This window comes from Bombina bombina, chromosome 5, assembly GCF_027579735.1.
Source record: "Bombina bombina isolate aBomBom1 chromosome 5, aBomBom1.pri, whole genome shotgun sequence".
Classification (NCBI taxonomy): Eukaryota; Metazoa; Chordata; class Amphibia; order Anura; family Bombinatoridae; genus Bombina; species Bombina bombina.
The window spans coordinates 667,161,532-667,188,885 of record NC_069503.1 but is presented as its reverse complement, the minus strand read 5'-3'; the positions used below and the strand labels follow the sequence as shown (position 1 = coordinate 667,188,885).

The 27,354-nt window shown below is 34.6% G+C and overlaps 1 protein-coding gene across 1 annotated transcript in view; it reads right to left on the bottom strand.

Annotated features, from left to right (window-relative positions):
• LOC128660672 (cadherin-6-like) overlaps positions 1–20,021 on the bottom strand; it is a 519,409-nt gene extending 499,388 nt beyond the window's left edge. The window contains exon 1 of the mRNA XM_053714615.1: positions 19,852–20,021. The gene's annotated coding sequence lies outside the window, so the exon portion shown is untranslated. The remainder of the gene's footprint in view (positions 1–19,851) is intronic.
• Positions 20,022–27,354: the final 7,333 nt, after the last annotated feature.

Here is a 27,354-nt window from a genome sequence, read left to right as displayed (position 1 = left end):
AGCACGGCTAATCACTGCTTTTTGATAAACATCATTGAGGGAAGGATAAAAGGTGTACAATCCCACAAAGGTTGTGAGGTGTGTGTTACATAACCTAGTCAAAAAGGATGTTCTTCCTGGATTCATTCTGAAGTAATAGATGACTCCAGACTAGTCATCAGAAGTCATACTGAAGTATGCCCCCAGGACAAAATATTTAAATAAGAGTCATTGACTGTCTAATGATGTGCAAATGACTTCTAAAGTAGTTTGATGTTAATCAAATTACTCCAGACCAGGAGGGTCTCTAAAGTAATTCTGATCATCTTGGTTATACATAGCATCTTTTCTAAAAAAGTTACTGCTTCTTGTGAAAATAAGCTAAAGGTGCAAGCGCATGTCTCGGACACTGTATGTCAGCAGTGTTTGCAGCAATATTATATATATAATGCTACTTTGCCTAAATCAGTTTGCCTTCATGGAACAAGTGTTCATTTGCAAATAGTTGTATATGTTTATGCTGCCAGATTTAAAAACAAATGAATGCCTTTATTTTAATTTTCATCGCTCTGATATAAAACGTGTATTTGCTGCTAGATCTGAAAACGAATATTTTACTTCATAGAGGCAAAACAATCATGGCAGCATATGATCATAAAATTTCTTAACAGCAACACTATAAAAATCAAATACTATTGGGTTACTTTATTTATCTAGATGATTGCCTTTGTCTCAGTTAAAGGGACATTAAACACTAAATACATTTTATAAACATACTATTGAGGTTATTTCCCGCCACCCACTAATCATGGGTGCCTTCATGTTAAAATACAGTTTTCACTGCATTCCAGTGCAGATCTGTTTGCACATGTGCAGTACCTCTCCTTCAGAAACATGCAGTGAAGCCTAAGTTCCAAAATGGCAGCAGCCAAAAATTAGAAGGAGAAGGTGCATGAAATGTGCTTAGTGTCTAATATCCCTTTAATGTCATAGTAAATGACAAAGACACCTTTCAACTCTCAAAAGGATGATCTAAACAGACTAGCCTGTGATTGGCTGAAGGCTGTCACATGACAAAGTGGACTGGCAAAAAGCATAAAAAATAAATGTGTTAGAAAAAAAATACTGTTTATTTGAGTGTTATTGCATTAGCTGTTTAATTATGCAATTCTACTTCAGTATGAGGTTTGAAGCCAATATGCCTATATATTTTAAAAGCTTGTTTGTTTGCTATTAGGAATCAATTCACTACATAGCTGTGCTATTCAATTATTTCTAGGTCCCTTTAAATGCAGGATAGAAAAGGTGTGAGTGTCACATTCCTTCAAGGATTAGGGCAATTTATCTTTCAAGTTTACCCTCCAATCATTGGACTTGCTCATATATGCATAATCCATTTTTGCTTAATATTCAGCTTCCATTTGTTTATCCTAGCTCCTTTGAAGTCCCTCTTTATGATGTCATGGATATTAATGTGTTCTTAATTACAAAATTAGGAAATAGTTTTTTTTTTATGATCTAATAGCTTTCTTTAACTAGAATAGATGCACATTTATGTTTTACATGATCAGAAAAAATATATATAAATCCTTTAAAAAAAAGAAATTTTAAGGTATACTTAGTTTTAAATGAACACTCCGAGCAATGTGTCCCCGCAAGGCAGTGATTTTTGGTTCATTACTATCTAATTAATCAATCATATTTCTGTTTACGTAAAAAAAAATGCTCTTCAAATACCATCTGTAATATCTAATTGTTAACAGCATGTCAAGTCGATTTAACTTGCTTTAGAATCGTCTTAAAGCTTAGTGCTCAGTTATTGGCAGAGTGTCCAAGAAATTTGCAAGGTAGATCCATTGAGATGAGACGTCAGATGGTTAGGTATTTGCTTTGCCACTTTTTTCTTTTCTTTTTTTTTTGACCATGGCCAAAAATTCCAAGCTGTTCTGCAAATAATGTTAAGATAAGAACCAGGCAGTGGCACAAAATTGTAGAGAAATAGCTATGCTGGAGATTCATCTTGTAAAAAAGACTTAGCCACTTAGGAATATAAATAAGAAGTCCACGTAGTGGAAAGCATTTTCGACTTAAAGAACACAGACCCATAAAACATATTATTGAGCTTCTATAAACCCAACAGTCTGCCCCAATAGCCCTTTGGGAAATCACTCAATTCTTTATGCAGTTCTACACGTTGGCTCAAAGGAAATAAAAACAAACTTTTTTTCTTTTCATAAACATAAACAGCTCCCTTTTATTTCTTTATGTACAGAAAATAAATAAAACATATTATTTATACTTTAATTTTTGTTTGTAAAAAAGAAATAAGTTCATACATACTGAATGCAAGGCAGTAAGCTGCTTTGCTATGTACAAAGCTTCTTGTACGAGATCTGTATTTCACTTGTAGTATTTGTTGCTTCAATATCATTATTGTGGAAATAGAGTAGAAAATGTCTGCAGCTGACAAAAATAACTATTACTTCTCCATCTAAAGCAGAGCATTTTATAATGTTTTGCAGGTTATGTTTTAATTAATAAACCCTTGCTGAATAATCCTATTAGAAAATGCTAAGTGGATAACTGTAGTGCCCACTAATAAATCTTCTGTGTTTGCCAGTATAAACCAACACTAATGAATGCAAATTGTTATAAGGATAACTGTCTGCTAATACACCTTTTTAGATGCCAGTATAAGCCAGTAAGAAATAATACTGCTGTATGTGACATTAGTTTATTGCTTATTGCAACAGAATCTATACACCTGTTACTTATGAAAAAAGGTTTAATACATTTAAAGGGACACTAAAGTCAAATTTAAACTTTCATGATTCAGATTGATCATACAGTTTTAAAAGACTTTCCAATTTACTTATATTATCAAATTTAGCACATTCTTTTTATATACACGCTTTCTGAGGCACCAGCTCCTACTGAACATGTGCACAAGTCCACAGGGTATATGTTTATTTGTTTGTGATAGTGTGATTGGCTGATGGCTGTCACATGATACAGGAGGCCAGGAAATGGGAAGAAAAATTCAGGAAGAAAAATCTATTGCTTATTTGCTATTCAGAGTAAGTGCTATTGCACTGTCTTTTTATTTTGTAGTTGTTAATTATGCAATTGTACTGTAATTAGTGGTCCTTTAACTGATGTTGAATCATATTACAGGATAGTTTGCCTCCAATGTCTCTTTTAAGAAACATCTAATGGACATAAAAATGTAAAAATTAAATTCTCAGTTTTGACTCAGTTTCAACAAAATTCCTTTTCAGCTTAGTGCAAAGCTAATATCACACATCAAGTACACTCCTGTGCTGTTCTTGAGAAAGATATAACAAGAAAATTTGTGGATACCTAGGTATGATGCTCATGAACAGCGTCTGGATGCAAGTCTTTAACAATTTTGTTTAAAAATTAAATTCCCTAATGAAACAGAGGATTTTACTTTACACATTTATGTTCCTTTAAAGTGAATGTAAATTCTGATGAACCAGTGCCCGTTTTTAATAATCCTATTAAAAACAGGGTCACTTTCATTCATCAAATTTTAAATTTCACTGGTTTTGTTAAAATACTTACATTTTCTTTCCAGCGCTTCCCCCGCCCTTCGCAAGCGTTTTCCTATGTCAGAAATGACGATCCCGGCCTTCTTCCAATCACGGCGTTGCTTTAGGCAATGATTCCCCCGGGGAGAAGCCGTGATTGGAGGATGCCGGAATCGTCATTGCTGACATATGAAGAGGCTTGGGATGGAGAGGTAAGCATTTTAACGAAACCAGTGAAATGTAACGTTTGATGAATGAAAGTGCCCCTGTTTTTAATAGGATTTTTAAAATCCGGGCACTTATTCCGCAAACTTTACATTCACTTTAAATTACCTTTAAGTGGAGACATATCTTACTTGGATATAGTAACGACTCTGATGCTTGGGTTGTCCCTTAAAAAACAACCTTGCAACATAAAGGGACTGTGGTTTTGAAAGAGAATCTCCTCTGATAAATGCTAATCACGAGTCCAACCTCCCTCACTGGTAAAAAAAAAAAAAAGTCCTAAAATATACTTCTGTGTTCATAATTTTTTCACAAGCAGCTACACTGGATTTTCTTTTTAACTAGAGTGCAAAAAAGCAAGCTACAGATCTACCAACAACATAAACAAAATATATGTAATGTAAATAAATCTATAAAGAACAATCATATGAACAATACTTGGCAGTATGATGCAATCATGTTCCTGTCTTACTGCATATATGAGAAAGACATACATAAAGGATCTCCCTACAGAATTCACTCTTGCATTTCCATCAGTACTTGTTTATGTTTAAAGAAAAAGTTGCTAATATAATATAAATGTAATGAAAAATTAAGCTAACACATACATCAGTTTGAGTAAGTAAAGGACCAGATAAAATACCTTGGGGGGGGGGGGTGCAGTATGCTCCCCATACCTTAGGTTTGATAAGACTGCTATTATATGCTTCATAAAGCAATACAAGTTACCATCTGCAGTTTAAAACCCAACAAAAAAATTGAAACACCACACTTTAATAATGCATTTAATTCCAAATTAATCTCAGATGGTAGTCGACTTAATTTAAAGGGACAGTAGGCACCTTGCAGTTACAAGATATTTCTGTTATGTTGCTATAGAATAATATATCAGTCAAGAGTTAATGTTTTTTTAAACAAATTAACATGCATTAACATCCTTTTACTGCAATTATTTTTTAATAGTTAAACTCCACCCATCAGTTGCCATATTTGGAGGAGCCAATCTGGGCTTTTAGTCTGGATACAACAAGGCTAGCATCAGTCATAAATTTAGCATGTCTACACCAGAATTGTTATTGTTTTAAAAGATAGATAATCCCTTGTTTACCCATTCCCCAGTTTTGCATAACCAACACAGTTATATTTATATATTTTTTACCTCTGTGATTATCTTGTATCTGAGCCTCTGCAAACTGCCCCTTTTTTCAGTTCTTTTGAAAGACTTGCAGTTTAGCCAATCAGTGATAGCTCCCAGGTAACTTCACGTGCATGAGCACAGTGTTATCTATATGAAATTCATGAACTAACACCCTCTAGTGGTGAAAAACCTGTTAAAATGCATTCTTAAGAGGCAGCCTTCAAGGTCTAAGAAATTAGCATATGAACCTCCTAGGTTACGCTTTCAACTAAGAATACCAAGAGAACAAAGCAAAATTGGTGATAAAAGTAAATTGGAAAATGGTTTAAAATTACATGCACTACCTGAATCATGAAAGTTTATTTTGGACTAGACTTTCCCTTTAAGAAACAGTGAATGCAGCTTTAAAGTGCCTTCACATGAGCGAGCCTGCAGCCGATAGTTAAAGGGACACTAAACCCAAAAAAATGTATTTCGTGATTCAGACAGAGCATGCAATTTTAAGCAACTTTCTAATTTACTCCTATTATCAAATTTTCTTCATTCTCTTGGTATCTTTATTTGAAATGCAAGAATGTAAGTTTAGATGCCGGCCCATTTTTGGTAAATAACCTGGGTTATTCTTGATGATTGGTGGATAAATTCGTCCACCAATAAAAAATTGCTGTCCAGAGTCTGAACCAAAAAAAGAAGCTTAGATATCTTTTTTTTCAAATAAAGATAGCAAGTGAATGAAGAAAATTGATAATAGGAGTAAATTAGAAAGTTGCTTAAAATTGCATGCTCTATCTGAATCACGAAAGAAAAAAAATTGGGTTCAGTGTCCCTTTAAGAAGTAGCGGTCATCAGCTACGCGTGATAAGGAAGCGGCATTGCACAAGCAACAGCTTGAGCAATGATAAATGTGGACAGCATATTGTGCATTCTAAAAATTACAGTGGTGTAATAACACATATATTTTGCAAATGGAAATATACCGTAAAAATACCTCTAAATGAAATGCAATGTTATTTAGATTATACAACTTTAGTTTTATTTTAATTGATAAGTTTAAACAAAATTATGTTTAACCTCATTATAACCCCTCACATCCTACCATTATTGGTTTCTGGTAATATTGATACCCTTGTTTTGATTCCTTTAAAGGGACACTAAATACAAATTGTAAACTGCGTGATTATGAACCTTGATATATACAAATAATTTTGCAATGAAAATTGCTGCTTTGGTTTGTCAAATGAGTATATTGTTTATGTTTATTCTTTTCACTGATTTCTCTGCCCCCCAGAACAAAAGAACATGTGCTAACCAATCAATATTCAGATATAGCACAAACTCTGTTTGCACATGTGCAAAATGGGGTATCCTGCCCTCTTGTGTTTCCTTAAGGTGGCTTAGCACTGATTCAACTTGGTTACTATTGCAAAGAAGGATTTTCTTATCATGATTTTTGATGCAAAAATTATTAACCATCTTTTAAAAGCAGGTGACACCATTGAAGCCTAGGGATGGAGGATAAAGTAAACAAAAGCTCACATAAATTGCCTTTAAGTATTAACCCAAGCCTCCCTGGGAGAAAGTAAAACACATTTTTTAGATGTATTTTACAACAAAAGGCTGCAAAATAAATAATGAATGTATATTGCAATAATGTTTCACTTGCAATAATGAAACATTTTATGCATTGTTGAAATGTCAAGTTTAATAGTAATAAAACTGGATTCTTGCTGTAATTTCACAGAGTTGTCCTTTATATTTATCCAGGTTACATTCTACATCTCCCTTTTATGTGAAGGTTACAACTTGTTGTACATGATTTAATTAGTCTTCCCTAAAGATCTTGAATTCATCCTCCACGCTTCTTAATGCATGAAAAAAGAATTTGATTCATTGTCTTCATTTTGCCCCAGGTCATTATCTAGGAGTAATAAGAGTTCACACAAAAAATGCACAGTGACAACATTGTCTGTGTGTAGAGGCCAGATGGAATGCTAAAGGTCTGAAACAGAGGCACAATTAAACCATATTTACATTAAAAATTGCATCTCTATCTAGTCAACCACATCATTAGACACAAGGGAAATTTGTCATAGAGGGCTTAAATAAAGGTAGTAATCCCTTAGATCTATATACTTATTTTGGAAGACAAAAGAAAATCTAAATAAGCCCAAGCTTATAAAGATACAGCAAAGGTTGGTGATGTTAGTGTAGTTGTAGGAGCTTAAATAACTAGTTTAATATAAGCATAGTTGTCAGGTAGTAGCCATAGCAAAAGCAATCAGCAGTAGCAACTATTAGTAGCAGGCTAAACTATTATAAACTATGCAAGTGGGCTTTCTAATAATTGAGAAGTGAAGGAACAGTAAATACATTATATATATATATATATATATATATATATATATATATATATATATATATATATATATATATATATATATATATAATTTTTGGGTTGTGTTCCAAAAACAATCACACAATCAGAATACAGTTTAGCCTTTATTTCTTTGACTTGGCTATGCTTCTTTTAAAAGCTTCCTAGTACCCATCTAAGAGCATGTGCAGCCGATGATTGGCATGTACACACTGTGAACACAGTTGACTGACAGGCAAAAAAACATGCATGAAATATGTTACATCAATCAGTGGCTTTGTATACTTCAAGACTAGCCGCAGGAACTATACAAATTAACATACACAAAATACTAGAAAACCCCTTTCAGTTTACAGCTATTCATTTTCTGCTTGAGGAGAAGGATTGTTTAAAGGGACATACAATTGCAGTAAGAGAATTCACTAGCTCTCTCTTGGGGCTTGATTTATTAATTTGCAGACGGACAGGGTTCACTTGTTGTGAATCGGCCTGCATTTCATCCCAAATTGTGGGGTATGTTTGCTTCTCATATTTGCAATTGCACAAGTGAACGCTCGTGCAATGTAGCCCCCCTGCCCTCGAAAAACAACCAATTGCATGAAAGTAGGGTTTGTCAATCACCCATGTCGAATGAGTCCTGGGTGATTTTCATCCTCCAACTCAAAGTTGGTGGAGAGCGTTTATGAAGCAGCGGTATTAACAACTGCTTGATAAATATCAGGGCATACTTGAAAACGAGAGAAATCTCAATGTATCCTTCCTGGTAAAATATTTTATAAACAAATAAATAAATAATAAATATCAGTTGCAGGCTCAAATGAGCAAGTCAGCAATCCATCAAGATGTTCAGAAGTTGATAAAACTAGCCCTTGGTATTCTTTGGTGGAAAGTATACCTTGATGCGCTCAGAAGCAAAACTGAATTACTAGCTTGTGATTGGCGGCTACACATCTATGCTTCCTGTCATTAGTTCACCAGAACAGATGCTAGCAACATATGCTAAGTCCAGATTTTCCTCCACTGTGGATCCTATATTATGTCTGTCATACTATGACCCTAGGGTAGATTTTCTTTTCCCAGTGGTGCTCTGTCTTCAATACAGTACTACAAACAATATTAAAAGTAACAGGCAAGTTCTTCCCTTTATGAACAACTAAGGTTTGTTAGAAATGAAAAAAAACAAGTAAAGGGACATGAAACCCAAAAAAAATTCTTTCATTATTCATACAGAACATGAGATTTTTAACAACTTTTTAATTTACTTCTATTATCTAATATGCTTTAATTTCTTAGTATCCTTATTTGAAAAAAACATACCTAGGTAGGCTGGGAAGCAATGTATTACTGGAAGCTAGCTGCTTATTTGTGGCTGCACACTAATGCCTCTTTTCATTGGCCCAGATGTGTTTAACAAGCTCCCAGTAGTACATTGCTGCTCCTTCAATAAACGATACCAAGAATATTATATATGTTATCCTGAAATAATGTTTTACTAGGCTTAGAAGCAGGATGAAAGAAGAGAGACATAGTCGCTGACAACACATTTTACCTCCCTTTCTGAAAAACTTACTAATATAGCATAGTAGTAATTTACAAGAGGGCGGCAAGACAGGCAAAATATCTTGCTGATCATTGAAAGCATCAGCCTCAGAATCTTACAAATGAAAACATTCCTCTATGAGATACAAACAAGTGTTTTCTAGATGTGCCTTAGACTTGAATTTTTTCAGAATCTTCCTTTCAAGTTAAAATAACGTTAAATGCACAACAGAAAATGTAGCAGCTATCTTTTTACTTTAATTTAAAATAGTTTAAAAGAGATCAAGACATTATTTTTTTTATTGTATTGGCTGTTTAGCTTTGCACTTTTTATTTTAAAAGATTTCAGGAGTGTCCTGCTATTTTCTTCAACAATTCTTCAATTCCACCAGGCAGGACAGAGCTAATTCCAATGCATAGATCAAAGACTCTTATCAGAAAAAATACCCCATCTTAATCTTCTCAGATAAGGTTCTTTGAAGTCCGTTAATATTACTAATGATCCTAGATTATCATCTATATAAATTTAAGTTTTGTGCTTATTTCTTTAACAATATAACAGAGATTAAATAAAATAACCAAGCTTTGGAAACTATAGGTGCAGAAAGAAAATCTTCACTAATGTGCAGAAGTATTTGATAAAGAACAAAGTAAACATGAATAAATGAATTTCTGTGCAATGGATAAATAATATATAAGATTTTGCTCGGTAACATTTTTGCTCTAATAATCATACATGCACATTTGATGAGGAAGAGCTGTTAAGCACATGAAATAACGTATACTTGTTATTGGTTATTTAAACATAATTCCTTTGTATCTTAATATTAAATTATAATCACAGCCTTACTCAAGCCTACAGGCAAAAAACAAAATAATGAACAAGCTGAAAATTTGATATAAAAGGCATTCAAGTTATCTCTATTTAAACACAACGCACTGTCTATAATATTAATTCAAGCCAGCAGCTGTGTATAAATATAACCTTAGGTGGTCTCGCAGTATGTAAATATTAGCAATTCTTTCTTATCAGATAAGCCCTTTACTTGCAAACATTACACACTTTATTGTAAACATGTCTTTCTAGTTAATAACAGTCTTTAGGAAAATGCATAAAAATTTAGACCCAATGTATATTTTATATTTCTTTAAAGTTGAGTCATGTAAAAGTAATGGAAAATTTCACTTTTTTTTTTATTTCGCTCTGCTCTTTATCAACCTGTCAGTTGTCTTCACTAGTTTGAGATCTGAGAAGTATTTTCTTTTGCATTACAGCACTGAGGTTACTTACAAAAAAAAATATAAAAGGGTAAAGTGGTGCAGAACTTATAGTAATAACAAGCATCTTGTAGTTTTTAAGGGGAATGTATTCAATGTGCTATTAGCATTATGATTTACTCCATGATTGCTGACAAAATGTTGACATCACTGACAGCACTGTTATATTACAAAGAGATCATTAAAGTGAAGGTAAACTTTCCACTTTTTATAATTAGATCCGGAAGGGAAACAATATTTTACATGGACTTTAATGGATCACTTCTAATGAAGATGTGTTGTTCTCCAATCAGTGCTCTAGGTACAAAAAAGTGCCGCATGGCTAGACCACTGATTGATGAACAGCTAAAACCTTAAGCTCATAAAAAATGTAAGTGGGGGGCCGGATCACGGGTATTAGAATGGTAAGGCTAGATTAAAAAGTTATAGCGCATCTTCGAAGTGATCAATTACAGTCCCTCTAAAATATCACTTACATTACTGATTTTAACACATGTAAAGTTTACCATCACTTTAAGCTTATAGTAAGCATGAGAAAGACATAAGGTATAAAAACCTGATTCCAAATCCTAATCCTAATAAATACATATTTACTGAGTTAATAGGGATGTTCTCATTTGCATGTTCGGTTCACTGTTTCTTATGCAGCACAAATGCTGATTTTTTAAAGATTTGAGTCAAAAGTAGGTTTTTATGACCTAGGGCTTATATGTAAATGTGTATAGGGGCAGTAAATTAAAAAATAAGCATAAAAGGATTGGATAGAACATGACATTTTAAAAAAACTGACCAATTTACTTCTATCATCAATATTGCTTTGTTCCCTTAATGAGTAATTTAGGTGAGCTCAGGAGCGTTCACGTGTATTTAGCCATATGTCAGCCATGTTTCCAACATTGTTTGTAGCAGTGAAATACATAGTAGCAAACACTGCTGCCATAGAATGATAAAGACACAAGCACAATCCTAAGCACCTATAAGCCTACCTAGAGTTATTATTCAACAAAGGATACCAAAAGAACAAAGCAAAGTTGATAATAGAAGTAAACTGGAAAGTTGTTTAAAATCACATGCTCTATCTGAATCTTGAACATTTTCACTTTACTGTCCCTTTAATGCGAAATTAAACACTAATTAAAGGGTTATAAAAATGCAAAAACTTTCTAATATATTTATATTTTATTATTTTACTACTGCTTGTACATAACTGTGTGTTTAGCTGCTACAAAGGGGTTAAACACATAGTTAAAGTGAGCTCCTGAGCAGAAATATACTACTGGCAGCTAGATTAACAGATCTGTTAAGCAATTGACAAGAGACAAATGCATGTTGCCGTCAATCATCAGCCAGCTCCCAGGAGTGTAGGATATGTACATATTTTTCAACTAAGTAAGTTTAATTTTGTTTAGTGCTAGATATATTGTAACCTAGGCTTCCCTGTTTTTCTCTTATGCTATGTCCTATGCTGAGGCCACATAGGGACAGTTATACATGAACTACTAGAGTAACAATCTCCCACTGTTTAATGGCCCTTTAAGTGTAGCTTTTATTGCTTTGTGAAGAAATTTAAAACAATGCATTAGAAGACAATGGCAAATGGTGTTATGGTATTTGTTGTTAATATTATATCTAAATGTTGAAATGTTGTTATAGTATTTATCATTAATAGTAAAACGCTGACATATCAGTTTTAACATGATCATCTTCCCATATGTTCTAGTATTTACATATTTTTTTAATTCTAAATATTGTTACAATGAAATGTTTGAGCTTTACGATTATGGTCAATGACCATCTGATTTACGCGTTTCACTGAATTCAGTTTTTATTATAGATATCCCATCATTTTTTTTTATGGGTTACACTGACATCCACAACTTGCTGTGTGTCAGAAGTCAGATGGCATTTAATATTGCATGTATCCTTTCAGTTAGCCAGTAGCTTGCAGCAATTTAAAGCAATAATGAGTCCAGCTAGCAATGCAATATCAAGGTAAAGGGGGGGAGTGTTTAAGAATTACTTTGCAAAACACACAACTCATAGGTTGTTATCTTGATTTCTAAATATAGCAAAATGCACATGCAGTTTAAAGGGACCTTTAAGGGGCATTGTGGTGTAAAAATTACATATTCTATTCTATTGGAGCATGTTATTTTTGCACTACTCAAACAATAAGCTCTATGAAGTTTTTAAACCCATAGATAAAGTCACAATCTTTAGCGTAAAAAAGAACTGCTGGCCCCAAACAGTAAATAACCTGTGAGACAATCGGCAGGGGCAGACAAGACTGGCTCCCAAGCAGAGCATCACCTATGTATTTAACTCCTTGTCATGGTTCTACGCTAAGTAGTGCAAAATTTATAAGCTCCAAGGAATAAGAACATAATATTTCTGCACTGAAATGTCTCTTTAAAAGGACCTTAAAGTGTTTTTTTATTATTATTCCTGCACCAGAAACTATTCACTGCATTGCAGAACAGCTGCATGCAAAATAAATGTTATTAGGAAATTTGCACTGTTTAACTGGCTTAGGAGACTTTCTTGAAGGTTGTATATATTTCTTCCTTTGCTGTGGCAAAATAAACAATACAGTGTTTAGTTAAATTACAGAGAAAGCAGGCAAAATAAAGAATAAGAGTGCATTGTAAAGTTGTTGTTTTTGAACTATGCATCAGTAAACATTTTGGGCTAGATTACGAGTAAAGCGCAAGAATTTGTGCCAGAGTGATAAGGGGTTTATCATGGGGGTTTGAACTCGTCGGGCTTACCGCTGGTATTACAAGTTGAAAGTAAACGCGATCGCTTGAGCGCAATTGCGATTTACTCTGATCAAAAATACATTACTTTTTGCACTACTCAAACAATAAGCTCTATGAAGTTTTTAAACCCATAGATAAAGTCACAATCTTTAGCGTAAAAAAGAACTGCTGGCCCCAAACAGTAAATAACCTGTGAGACAATCGGCAGGGGCAGACAAGACTGGCTCCCAAGCGGAGCATCACCTATGTATTTAACTCCTTGTCATGGTTCTACGCTAAGTAGTGCAAAATTTATAAGCTCCAAGGAATAAGAACATAATATTTCTGCACTGAAATGTCTCTTTAAAAGGACCTTAAAGTGTTTTTTTATTATTATTCCTGCACCAGAAACTATTCACTGCATTGCAGAACAGCTGCATGCAAAATAAATGTTATTAGGAAATTTGCACTGTGTTTAGTTAAATTACAGAGAAAGCAGGCAAAATAAAGAATGAGAGTGCATTGTAAAGTTGTTGTTTTTGAACTATGCATCAGTAAACATTTTGGGCTAGATTACGAGTAAAGCGCAAGAATTTGTGCCAGAGTGATAAGGGGTTTATCATGGGGGTTTGAACTCGTCGGGCTTACCGCTGGTATTACAAGTTGAAAGTAAACGCGATCGCTTGAGCGCAATTGCGATTTACTCTGATCAAAAATACATTACAAAGTATAGTTACACTCATAATAACTGCATCTGATAAAAAATATTCAAGAAAAATATTGCACACAAAAGTTATAAAGGCTCAAAGATATGAGATCTCAGGTGTTAAAAAACAAAAAGGCAGCCAAAGGGCTTTAACATACAGATACATACATATATATATAAAAATGTAAATGTATATATGTCCAGTGGGGTTTAGCACTCACAATGTCCCAAGCTTGACCGGGTGTGCACAGCAAACAAATCAACAACTTCCACCTTAAAAGGACAGTCGACACCAACATTTTTGTTGTTTAAAAAGAAAGATAATCCCTTTATTACCTATTCCCCAGCTTTGCATAACCAACACAGTTATAATACACATTTTACCTCTGCGATTACCTTGTATCTAAGCCTCTGCAAACTGCCCCTTTATTTCAGTTCTTTTGACAGACTTGCATTTTAGCCAATCAGTGCTCACTCCAGGGTAACTTCATGTGCATGAGCTCAATGTTATGTATATGAAACACATGAACTAATGCCCTCTAGTGGTCAAAATTTAGCATATGAACCGCCTAGGTTTAGCTTTCAACTAAGAATACCAAGAGAACAAAGCAAAATTTGTGATAAAGGTAAATTGGAAAGTTGATTAAAATTAAGTTCCCTATTTAAATCATGAAAGTTTTTTTTGGACTTGACTGTCCCTTTAAGCAGGCACTCTCTGGATTTAAATGCAAAAAGTTTCTTTTAATTCATAAGTATATGTGACGTGTCTGGGTTTCAGCCCCGTCCTCAGACCTTACAAAAATGTCACATATACTTATGGATTAAAATACACTTTTTGCATTTAAATCCGGAGAGTGCCTGCTTAAGGTGGAAGTATATATATATATATATATATATATATATATATATATACCGGTATATATATATATATATATATATATATATATATATATATATATATATATATATATATATATTTGTGTGTGTGTGTACATATGTATTTATGTAATTATATGTGTATATATGTATTTACTGATATATATACACATATAAACACATTAATACATATGTACACATATTTAGACCTATATAGAAGTGCATTGGAGCCCTTTGCAGTTAAGTAGATGAAAACATGTTTAAACATATTTATGCAATATTGATTTTTAATATAGGTTTTAACAATGAATTTACTGTAAATATTTCACATTCCAATGTTCTGCACATAGCGAGAGCAAGAACAATTTACTTTCAACTCGTAATATGAGCGCAACCCAACAAGCGCAAAAAAACTTACTTCAAGCGCAGTTAACGCTTGTGCACATTTTAGTAATGCAAGTGAATTGGAAAATTGTTTAAAATAGCATGCTCTATCTGAATCATGATTTTTTCCCCTTTAATTAAACAATTAATGATAAAATGAGATTAATTTCCCTTTAATACATAAATTCAATTGAAATTGGCATTTCAATTAATCAATCAATCAATCAATCAATATGTTTAGGTTATTTATCAAGTAATGTGAAAAACACTTATATAGTCTTCTAGAAACTATTAGAGTACTCAGAAAGCCAATTATGTTTCCATACACTAGTTAACCTGCAAAAATCTACAAAATAGTAAGTGTGCTCACATATATTATTTCCAAAATATACAGACCAGGAAAACAATTGTGCACATAGCTCTTATCTCCAAAATGATGACTCTACTTTGTACAAGATACCTTGTGAAATACCCTCTCTTTCCAGTATATATTAGATGATTCTTTAAAAATATATATACAACAATCACAGTGATTAATCAGGCTGCAATATTAAGTGTAGGAAGTGTGAATTTAAACAAAAGCTTTTGCAGGGATAGGGTCTGCTTTAAAATTGTCTCTTATTTCACCTTGAAGCATATGACTTATTTTTACAGTGTTCAATGTAGGTAGAAAAATGATGTGGTCCTGCTCTGAGCCAGAAAATCCAAGCCTCTAAATGAGAAAAAAATACTGGAAAAGAATCCTGCTTACAAGCTGCCAACCAGCTGCAAACATGACACCCAGATAACACAATTAGCATATTTGAGCAGATTTAGGTACACTTAAGAAAAAAGAAATAGATCTAAATGAAAAAAAAGTTACAAAATCATAAGAGATGGGAAAGTAAAAGAAGGTTTAATTTCTTGCATTTCATAGAAAATATCACATTTCTAATGTTTTCAAATGCAAAGTTCAACTCCCAGAAAGACAGGGATTTCACATAAATCAAACACCTTTCACTCCCAGTGCAGAACAGAAGCATAGACAACTAAATCACATGGCAAGATGATATAGTTGCACAAGTTAAATAGATCAAAGCTCCTTATGTCTGGCCAAGAGAAGGTCAGGTGACAGGGCAAAAGGATGCGCAGTGCATTACTGTGACCTGAGTGACATAAACGCAATCTATTACTATGCTGTGTATTCTTTTCTGAATTATAAAACCACAAGCAATGAATTCATTATGAAAATGTATTTTTAATATTTACTGTTACCTTTTTATAACACAAATTGCTAAGGCAGTGATAAAAATGTTAAACAGGACTAATTCCAATCAATAGACCTATTGTGCTTTTCTGCTGTTCCACCTATCCTCACCTAGGTTGTATTTTTTTATACAACAAATCTATGTTAAAAATCTCTATGTACCCTATGCAAATAAGTACAAAATTCACATTTTTACTGCTTCCCATTCATAAAGGGAACACGCTCAAGGTATTTTATTGCACACCCTAAGGAGTATAGCGTCATGACTAAGCAATAAGTAAATGAATCTTCTCACTCCCCCACCACCACACAACCACCACTATAATTTTATCTTAGCTGGAACACATTTCAGATGCTACAGTTGCTGCTCAATAGCAAGGCAAATCCTGCATTTAATCAGCAAGAATATTGATTCACCATGCAGAACTTTCTGCTTCATTCTTATATGGACACATATTTGCTCTGGAATTTTGCAAGGAAATTGTAGGGTATACATGACAAACATAACATTTTAAGTTCTGATTGTGTAACTTAGCTCTGTTTTACTGGCTTAAATGTTATTTATATACATTTGTACATGTGTGTGAATGTGTATATATATATATATATATATATATATATATATATATATATATATATATAAACATATATATGTGTGTGTGTGTATGTGTTTGGGGGTGTGGGGGTGTTGATATATATATATATATATATATATATATATATGTGTGTGTATGTGTATGTGTTTGTGTGTATGTGTTTGTGTGTATGTGTGTATATATATATATATATATATATATATATATATATAAACATATATGTGTGTGTATGTGTGTGTGTGGGTGTGTGTGTTCATATCCTAACACTTTTCGAACTGTTAAAACACAAAAAATGTCCATGTTGGAGATTTGTATAATTCTTAAAGGGACACTGAACCCAAATTTTTTTCTTTCGTGATTCAGATAGAGCATGCAATTTTAAGCAACTTTCTAATTTACTCCTATTATCAATTTTTCTTCGTTCACTTGCTATCTTTATTTGAAAAAGAAGGCATCTAAGCTTCTTTTTGGTTCAGACCTCTGGAAAGCATTTTTTTATTGGTGGGTGCATTTATCCAGCAATCAGCAAGAATAACCCAGGTTATACACCAAAAATGGGCCGGCATCTAAACTTACATTCTTGTATTTCAAATAAAGATACCAAGAGAATGAAGAAATGTGATAAAAGGAGTAAATTAGAAAGTTGCTTAAAATTGCATGCTTTATTTGAATCACGAAAGAAAAAATGTGGGTTCAGTGTCCCTTTAATACTAACAATGATGATTTAAAATAACATTCAATAATATTCAAAAAATGATCATAAAACAGCAACAGTGTAAATATATGTTGTTGTTTTTTTTATTTATCCACAGAAAATATTATTATACTGACCTTAGCTCAGTGACTAAATAACAAATGCTAGCTATTTTCAAATCAAATAGTTGTACAAAAAAAACCTGACAAATGCTGTGTAAATAAATTCCAAAACCTCATGTCCTGGTATAATTAAAAGTAACCCACATCCTAGGCAGTCAAATAAATTAAAGGATCTTGTTTGATGGCAACAGAAGAAGGAGCAGGGAGAGAATCACATTTCCCAAGGGAATAGACATTTGCTTCAAAGAGAAATCAGACTGGAACATCAGTTCAATCCCAAAGGAGTCCTGTGGGAGGAACTATTCTCTAACCACTGAAATACTAAGTTCAACCAAGTTTTTTTAATTACAACTCCTTTATATTTTTCATAACTCTTTCTCTCAGCACCATAATCTTATGTTCAATTTTTGTAAAATAATATAATTTTCCCCCTGGAATATAATAAGTACCTTAGCAGGCTGATATGCTAGAAGAAAAAAAAAAAAAAGATATCTTAAGGCATCTTTGTTCTAGCATAGATAAATGAGTGCTGTCTTCTAACACAAAATGATATGAAAAAAATACTGCATATGTCAATTTGTTCTCAGGCATGTATGTATTCGACTGAGCTGATGGCTCCAAAGGGACATCAAAATCCCTTAAGGAATGAAAGTATGCCCATTTCTTGTATGACTGCAAAGGACAAGTGCAAGGAACTGATAAAGATAGATTCTTAGAGCTGTGTATAATAGTATTTACCAACAAACTGTGAATTTAATTTTACTTTAACCGAGTTATTGTTTGAAATGGACTAAATATATATATATATATATATATATATATATATATATAGAGAGAGAGAGAGAGAGAGAGAGAGAGAACAACTTTTGAATTATTCACTAGACAAATAGAAAAACGTAATAGGGAGTTTGCAATTGTATACCTGACAGATCCCATGAAAAGCATTAGGCCTAATATAGGCTGCATGAAAACTTAAAATGAAGGATTTTTGTTCTTTGATTCCTCCTAGTCCCACTTTTCCCATGAATATATAAATAAACCAAAAAGCATTCACAAAGCAATCCAACTGGCAAATATATGATTTCTTTTTATCCTTGCCATGAAACTATGTGCAGTGAGGTGTGCAAATCAAATTAATGTCATTATCTAGTATTAGTGCTGACTCTTTTAGAGTAAGCTGAGTGTTCTATGAATGCAGCCAGCAGTGAAAGTACATTTCTCTGTGTAAGACTTTAATGTGGACGGTAAAAGGCAGCCTGTTATGTTCAGAGATACAGACAGTATGGCAATACCTGTTGTAGGCTGGCTTTTTATTGTATTGTTCATTTTAGCAGATAGAAATGATACCTCATACCAAATTCTGAGGATAATTGCTTTTTCTTTGTGTTACTTATTCTTATACAACTGCTTCCAATTTTAAAACAGCAAACACTATTATATTTTTTTATTAAATCCATAATAGTGTGTGTTTATTTATATATATATATATATATATATATATATATATATATATATATATATATATATGATGCTATCTCACTATATTCAGAACCTGTATTCTTATAACTGATCTCTGAGTATTGATTAAAAATTATATACATATATATTAATAATATATATATACCAATACTGTGAACAAAACACAAAAGCACATGGCTATATAATACAATGCAGCTTGTATACCTTTATAACCTACCTAATACCATATAACAAAAAACTTAGTATCATCAAAGCAAATACATTAATCACATAATTACAGAAACATGTAAAAAATAATATATTTATATATATATATATAGTAAAATATTCAGATAGTCGCTGTCTTATTTGTTAATTGCTATACAACACACCATTTTTAAACCATACATTTTATGCCTGTGGGACAATATTATTCATATTATTCAAGGGACTCTTTTTATTTTAATTATTTTAAAATGATGTGACCGTGATAGGAGATTGCTCTAGCAGCTGCTTCTCAGGACTGTACTAATACCCAGGCGCTATATCAGTATCACTATACATACATCCTATCCAATTGACCGTGACCGCTGCAGAGTAACAAAAAAGTATATAGAATCATGTCGTGCTCTGGGCTAGGTGCACGGTTCATTTCCAGGAGAATGTTCTTTAGGTGGCATTAGTTTCACCTGTGCAGGGAAATAAAGAATGTGCAGCCATGCGGGGTCCGTGCCCTGGAGACAGCAGGGTAAGGACACACTTCACTCTAGCATCAATAACATCCCAACAAGACGGAGTGTGGTGACCTTCAATAACCTGAGCTGCTGCTGCTTCTGCTACTAACTTTTTATCATATAAAAAACAACCCAGTATTCAGATCAATAGCGGGGCTGGTGCTGTACCATTAAGTCTGCATTAAGAAAATGAAGAAAGCCTGATGTCCTTACCGGCGATGTGATGTGGAAGGGTGAGTGTCTCATTCAGTGCTACGCTGGCCAGTGCTTCGCTGCTGCTGTCACGGATTTTCCCCCCAACAATGACTGCTAAACACACCTCCTCCTTCCCTGTTGTATCTACTTGAGGAGTCTAACTGGGGCTTCTTTGCACAGCATCACTTTTAACTCTGACAAGCAAGGAAAAGGGACCAAGGGTGTTTTCTATCTGATTAATAATAAGGGGGATAGAAACGCCTCCCATGCACACACAGAGGCTGTGCTGCTGCCTCTGCTGTTAGTGGAGCTGCAGCACTCAGCATGGAAAGGTTAAAGACTGAGGGAAGCAGACTCCTTTCCTAACACACACGCACACACTGATTTGCAAGTGAATTCAGTGGGAGGGTACAGAGAAGTAAGGCTTTTGTTAAAGACCCCTTGTCAAAGAAGGACTTTTTGTGTTTGAAGTCTTAACCAATCAGCCAAAACGGACACACTGTCAGTGAAGAGAAGAAAAAAACAAGGTCAAGGCACAATCCCACAACTTGTAGTTTTTATTTGTCTGCGAGGTTGTTTTTTTCCCTTGGTATCTAGATAACTATTATATTTCACTATTCCTATTGTCCTTTACATCTTGAGTGTTTTAATTGTATAAAACATATTTATTAATAAGATGACATAAAAAAACATTTTACATCATGTAAATATTTGACATGTGCATTTAAAATTGTATGGTTATCCACATTTATCTGCTCAACAGCATGCTTGTGTATTCATTTAAAAAAAATAATAATTCTGATCTGAGTTCAGCATCCACTGAACAGCCATTTATCAGATATGCTAAAGTGTTTAGACAGCACAGAGGGGGTGTACAAAACGTTGTATATCTAATATATATTTTTTTATATAGAGATAATATATTTCAAAGATGCCCTATCAGCAAATTAAATCAGAATTCCCTTGTAGTTTTGTTACATGTATATTTATGCAGAATAATATATGCAAACTAAGTCAAATACTGGTGTCTGTGCTGTGATTAAAACACAGTATATAGCAGGGAGGGACTATAGTTAATCTTTAGCAAAATTATAAGTTTACATGTTATGAATAACAATATTAACAGGGTCGTGCTCAAACTATAATGTAAATGCAAAGGATTTTTTTTTTTTTTTTTTTTTTTTTAAATCCAAACTGCAAAAAGCAGAAATATACTTCCTAAAAACTCACAGTGACAATTTATCTTTTGGTGACTTTTCTGTAAGATTAACTTGCCCAAATCCATTCCAGGGAGCTCTGACCTTGATGTTAAATGTTTGTGCAGAATACTGTATGAGAACGTAAGTACCTATCCGGTCTCAATATCAAGATATGCATTTTTCATATTTGATAAAAGATAAACACAGAATCTTGAATTAAAGAAGGCGACTGCAGGTCCTGACATTTTCACATAAAGTGATTTAAAGGTTATTGCAAAAGAGCTTCTCTCAGCAAATCAAGTCTGCAAGACATTGCCAACAATGCACAGCAACTTTAGCTTTTAGTAAGTGAATTTGTTCATGAGTTGTGAATTCTAACTCCCCATGATACTTCCTGTGCATCTGAGAACACTGTTATTCTCTAATCATCAAATAAATTACTGCAAGAGCAAAAACTTATGTTAAAATAAATCAACCTAACTGAATATGTCCCTTGAAAGTATAACATTAAACCAGCATTGTTGTTTGTCATATTAAACAAGATTTAGGGCTGTCATCCATGGGATTAGCACAAATGTCTCAGTCATGTATTCTAGGCTATTTATTGTCCGTTATACATCCATTTTCCCTATACAACACATTCACAATTGTAAAGAAGAAGGAGATTCACTTGGAGCTTGTTATTGGAACACTGCTAGCCTGCAACAGCCATTGAGGCAGATAATGTGTTGGCTCAGTGCAGTGCTGTTTTTCTATTTCCCTCCTGGTGACAGTGCCTGCAGGGTATTTTGGGACCATCGTTTTAATACTGTTGTTCGTTAGTGACTCAGAATCTAAGGGATATTGACTGGCAGCATAAGATGACATCCTGAATACCCTAATTTAAAACATCTTCGTCTTGTTATAGTTGTCTCACTAGGGATAACTGCTGATGGTAACCCAATGTCCTAGCTAAATCTCTTCTAGTTAGAATTTACCTGATCTTTTCCCACTTAATGCACATGTGCAGGCTTGCTTAGGAACGTCATGGGGATGGGGAGAAATGTCTCTATGGAGAAGACATAAGTTGGCACAGCATTATCATTTATATTAATGATTAAACTAAAATGATATAAAACAGGTGGCTGCTAATTGCAAATATTAATAAATTATCTCATGCAGAAAAATCACTGAGAATGGAAACTACAATTCCCATCATAACTAAGGGCAGCCACAGAGTGGGGCCAGATATAATGTAGTAAGGCACTACGATGTACATTGTAAATGAGGTCATAAGAACGCTAAAGGAAATGGGTGGCTTGAGAAGTAGCAGCCATGCTATATTTAACTCAAGGATACTGCAGTTGCTGTGCGCCACATAATGGAGGGGTGTAAGTGCTAAATGCATTGCATATTCTAACCTATGCAACTAGCTCAGGGTTTCTCAGCATTTTTAATGACAACAACTGGCTGCCAGATATATTCATAAATTGTGTGGGATAAGTATATTGTTTATACCATTTCATACATGTGATAAGCAACTGGGATTAAGGCAAATATCCATCTTTGTTTTGCATCTGTTTAAGGAAGCAGAGCTTAAAGGGACGCTGAATACCTTGTAATTACAATACTTTTCTGTTGTCTTTAACAAAACAATGTTTTAAATATATTAACATCTTGTTTGCTGCATTCATTTCTCAATAGTTAAACCCCACCCATCACTTGTCTAACCCAGGCTTATGTTTGCTGACAGAAAAGATAGGCACAGCCATAAGTAAGTATAAAGTGCATTTCTATTTGCAGTTGTACTCTGTTAAAACCAATTAAGCAAAATATACAGGTGAAACTCGAAAAATTAGAATATTGTGCAAAAGTTAATTTATTTCACTAATGCAACTTAAAAGGTGAAACTAATATATGAGATAGACTCATTACATGCAAAGCAAGATAGTTCAAGCCGTGATTTGTTATAATTGTGATGATTATGGCTTACAGCTCATGAAAACCCCAAATCCACAATCTCAGAAAATTAGAATATTGTTTAAAGGTGCAATATTCTAGGCTCAAAGTGTCCCACTCTAATCAGCTAATTAAGCCATAACACCTGCAAAGGGTTCCTGAGCCTTTAAATGGTCTCTCAGTCTGGTTCAGTAGGAATCACAATCATGGGAAAGACTGCTGACCTGACAGTTGTGCAGAAAACCATCATTGACACCCTCCATAAGGAGGGAAAGCCTCAAAAGGTAATTGCAAAAGAAGTTGGATGTTCCCAAAGTGCTGTATCAAAGCACATTAATAGAAAGTTATGGAAGGGAAAAGTGTGGAATAAAAAGGTGCACAAGCAGCAGGGATGACCGCAGCCTGGAGAGGATTGTCAGGAAAAGGCCATTCAAAAGTGTTGGGGACTTTCACAAGAGCCACCACACACAGACGGATCCTGGACATGGGCTTCAAATGTCGTATTCCTCTTGTCAAGCCACTCCTGAACAACAAACAACGTCAGAAGCATCTTACCTGGGCTAAAGAAAAACAGACCTGGTTTGTTGCTCAGTGGTCCAAAGTCCTTTTTTCTGATGAGAGCAAATTTTGCATCTCATTTGGAAACCAAGGACCCAGAGTATGAAGGAAGAATGGCGAGGCACACACTGCAAGATGCTTGAAGTCTAGTGTGAAGTTTCCACAGTCTGTGCTGATTTGGGGAGCCATGTCATTTGCTGGTGTTGGTCCACTGTGCTTCATTAAGTCCAGGGTCAACACAGTCGTCTACCAGGAGATTTTGGAGCACTTCATGCTTCCTTCCGCAGACAAGCTCTATGGGGATGCTGACTTCATTTTCCAGCAGGACTTGGCATTGCCAAGAGAAAGATGAGAGACATGAGACCGAACAATGCAGAAGAGCTGAAGGCCGCTATTAAAGCATCCTGGTATTCCATTACACCTCAGCAGTGCCACAGGCTGATAGCTTCCATGCCATGCCGCATTGAGGCAGTAATTGCTGCAAAAGGGGCCCAAACCAAGTACTGAGTACATACAGTATGCATGCTTATACTTTTCAGAGGTCCGATATGGTTCTATGTACAATCCTTGTTTTATTGATTGCATGTAATATTCTAATTTTCTGAGATTGTGGATTTGGGGTTTTCATGAGCTGTAAGCCATAATCATCACAATTATGACAAATCACGACTTGAACTATCTTGCTTTGCATGTAATGAGTCTCATATATTAGTTTCACCTTTTAAGTTGCATTAGTGAAATAAATGAACTTTTGCACAAAATTCTAATTTTTCGAGTTTCACTTGTATGTAACATGGTTATCTAATAAGGGTATATTGCAAAGTTACTTTAAAATGCTAACTAAACATTTTATATTAAAATCTCAAAGTTTTTACTGTCCCTTTAACAACTATAGTCAATAGTCTTTTTAAATCTGTGACTAATAATAGTGCTATATTTTTAGGTTGACTCCTATTTCCTGTTGCTTTTTATTTCTCTCAAGATGTCTCTTAATCCCAATCATCCATCTTTCTCTTCCCACACAAAAAAAAAAATGTGGCTAGGATTTCCCAGACTGGCTTGTGCAGTTAGAAGTATCAGCATATTAGCATACCTGGGGCGCGATCCGATATCGATCACAGTTTGCGGTGCAAGCGAGGGAACCGGCGTCGCCCGCAGTTTCAGCTCGCAACTCGAGCCATCCCATATAGGTCGCCGTCAGATGCTAACGTGCCGTAAGTCTCACAAACCAGCGATGTCCAGAAATCTGCGTAAGTACAAATATCTGGCGTCGCCAGTGACTTGCGCCACGTTAGAAACTGCCGGCGCCTATAAAACCTGACTAAAGTTTAAAACACCCGCACTGTCTAACACGCCTCCCTAACATAGCCCGCACTGTCTAACACGCCTCCCTAACATAGCCCGCACTGTCTAACCCTCTATCCGCTATCCCCCCTCACTAGCCTAACAATAAAAATGCTATTAACCCCTAAACCGCCGCTCCTTTACCCCGCCGCCAGCTATATTATATCTATAACCCCCTAAAGTGAGCCCCTAACACCGCCGCCACCTATATTAAAATTATTAACCCCTAATGTAAGCCCCTTACACCGCCGCCATCTCTATTAAAATGATTAACCCCTAATTTAATCTACCTACCCCGCCGCCAGCTATATTATCTATATTAACCCTAAGTATATTATAGTTAATATAGGTATTACATTATATATATTAACTATATTAACCCTAATTATATTAGGGTTAATATAGTTAATATAGTTACTATAGTATTTATATTAACTATATTAACTCTATCTAACCCTAACTAAATTTATATTAAATTAATCTAATTCATTTATAAACTAAAATATTCCTATTTAAATCTAAATACTTACCTATAAAATAAACCCTAAGATAGCTACAATATAATTAATAATTACATTGTAGCTATGTTAGGGTTAATATTTATTTTACAGGTAAATTGTTAATTATTTTAACTAGGTATAATAGATATTAAATAGTTATTAACTATTTAATATCTACCTAGTTAAAATAATTACCCAATTACCTGTAAAATAAATCCTAACCTAAGTTACAAATACACCTACACTATCAATAAATTTAATAAACTACTAACATCTATCTAAAAATACAATTAAATTAACTAAACTAAATTACAAAAACAAACAAACACTAAATTACAAAAAATAAAAAAAAGATTACAAGATATTTAAGCTAATTACACCTATTCTAAGCCCCCTAATAAAATAATAAACCCCCAAAATAAAAAAAATTCCCTGCCCTATTCTAAATTCAACAAATTTCAAAGCTCTTTACCTTACCAGCCCTTAAAAGGGCCTTTTGTGGGGCATGCCCCAAAGAATTCAGCTCTTTTGCATACAAGAAATACAATACCCCCCCCCCATTACAACCCACCACCCACATACCCCTATTCTAAACCCACCCAAACCCCCCTTAAAAAAGCCTAACACTACCCCCCTGAAGATCTCCCTACCTTGTCTTCACCACACCGGGCCGAACTCCTGATCCGATCCGGGCGATGTCTTCCTCCAAGCGGCAAAGAAGAATTCTTCCTCCGGCGATGTCTTCCTCCAAGCGGCAAAGAAGAATTCTTCCTCCGGCGACGTCTTCCTCCAAGCGGCAGCAAAGTCTTCATTCTTCCGGCGGCATCTTCAATCTTCTTTCTTCGCTCCGCCGCCGCGGAGCATCCATCCCGGCCGACTGCTGAACTTGGAATGATGTACCTTTAAATGACGTCATCCAAGATGGCGTCCGCCGAATTCCGATTGGCTGATAGGATTCTATCAGCCAATCGGAATTAAGTTAAAAAAATCTGATTGGCTGATTGAATCAGCCAATCAGATTCAAGTTCAATCCGATTGGCTGATCCAATCAGCCAATCAGATTGAGCTCGCATTCTATTGGCTGTTCCGATCAGCCAATAGAATGCGAGCTCAATCTGATTGGCTGATTGGATCAGCCAATCGGATTGAACTTGAATCTGATTGGCTGATTCAATCAGCCAATCAGATTTTTTTAACTTAATTCCGATTGGCTGATAGAATCCTATCAGCCAATCGGAATTCGGCGGACGCCATCTTGGATGACGTCATTTAAAGGTACATCATTCCAAGTTCAGCAGTCGGCCGGGATGGATGCTCCGCGGCGGCGGAGCGAAGAAAGAAGATTGAAGATGCCGCCGAAAGAATGAAGACTTTGCTGCCGCTTGGAGGAAGACGTCGCCGGAGGAAGAATTCTTCTTTGCCGCTTGGAGGAAGACATCGCCGGAGGAAGAATTCTTCTTTGCCGCTTGGAGGAAGACATCGCCCGGATCGGATCAGGAGTTCGGCCCGGTGTGGTGAAGACAAGGTAGGGAGATCTTCAGGGGGGTAGTGTTAGGCTTTTTTAAGGGGGGTTTGGGTGGGTTTAGAATAGGGGTATGTGGGTGGTGGGTTGTAATGGGGGGGGGGGGGTATTGTATTTCTTGTATGCAAAAGAGCTTAATTCTTTGGGGCATGCCCCACAAAAGGCCCTTTTAAGGGCTGGTAAGGTAAAGAGCTTTGAAATTTGTTGAATTTAGAATAGGGCAGGGAATTTTTTTTATTTTGGGGGTTTATTATTTTATTAGGGGGCTTAGAATAGGTGTAATTAGCTTAAATATCTTGTAATCTTTTTTTTATTTTTTGTAATTTAGTGTTTGTTTTTTTTTGTAATTTAGTTTAGTTAATTTAATTGTATTTTTAGATAGATGTTAGTAGTTTATTAAATTTATTGATAGTGTAGGTGTATTTGTAACTTAGGTTAGGATTTATTTTACAGGTAATTG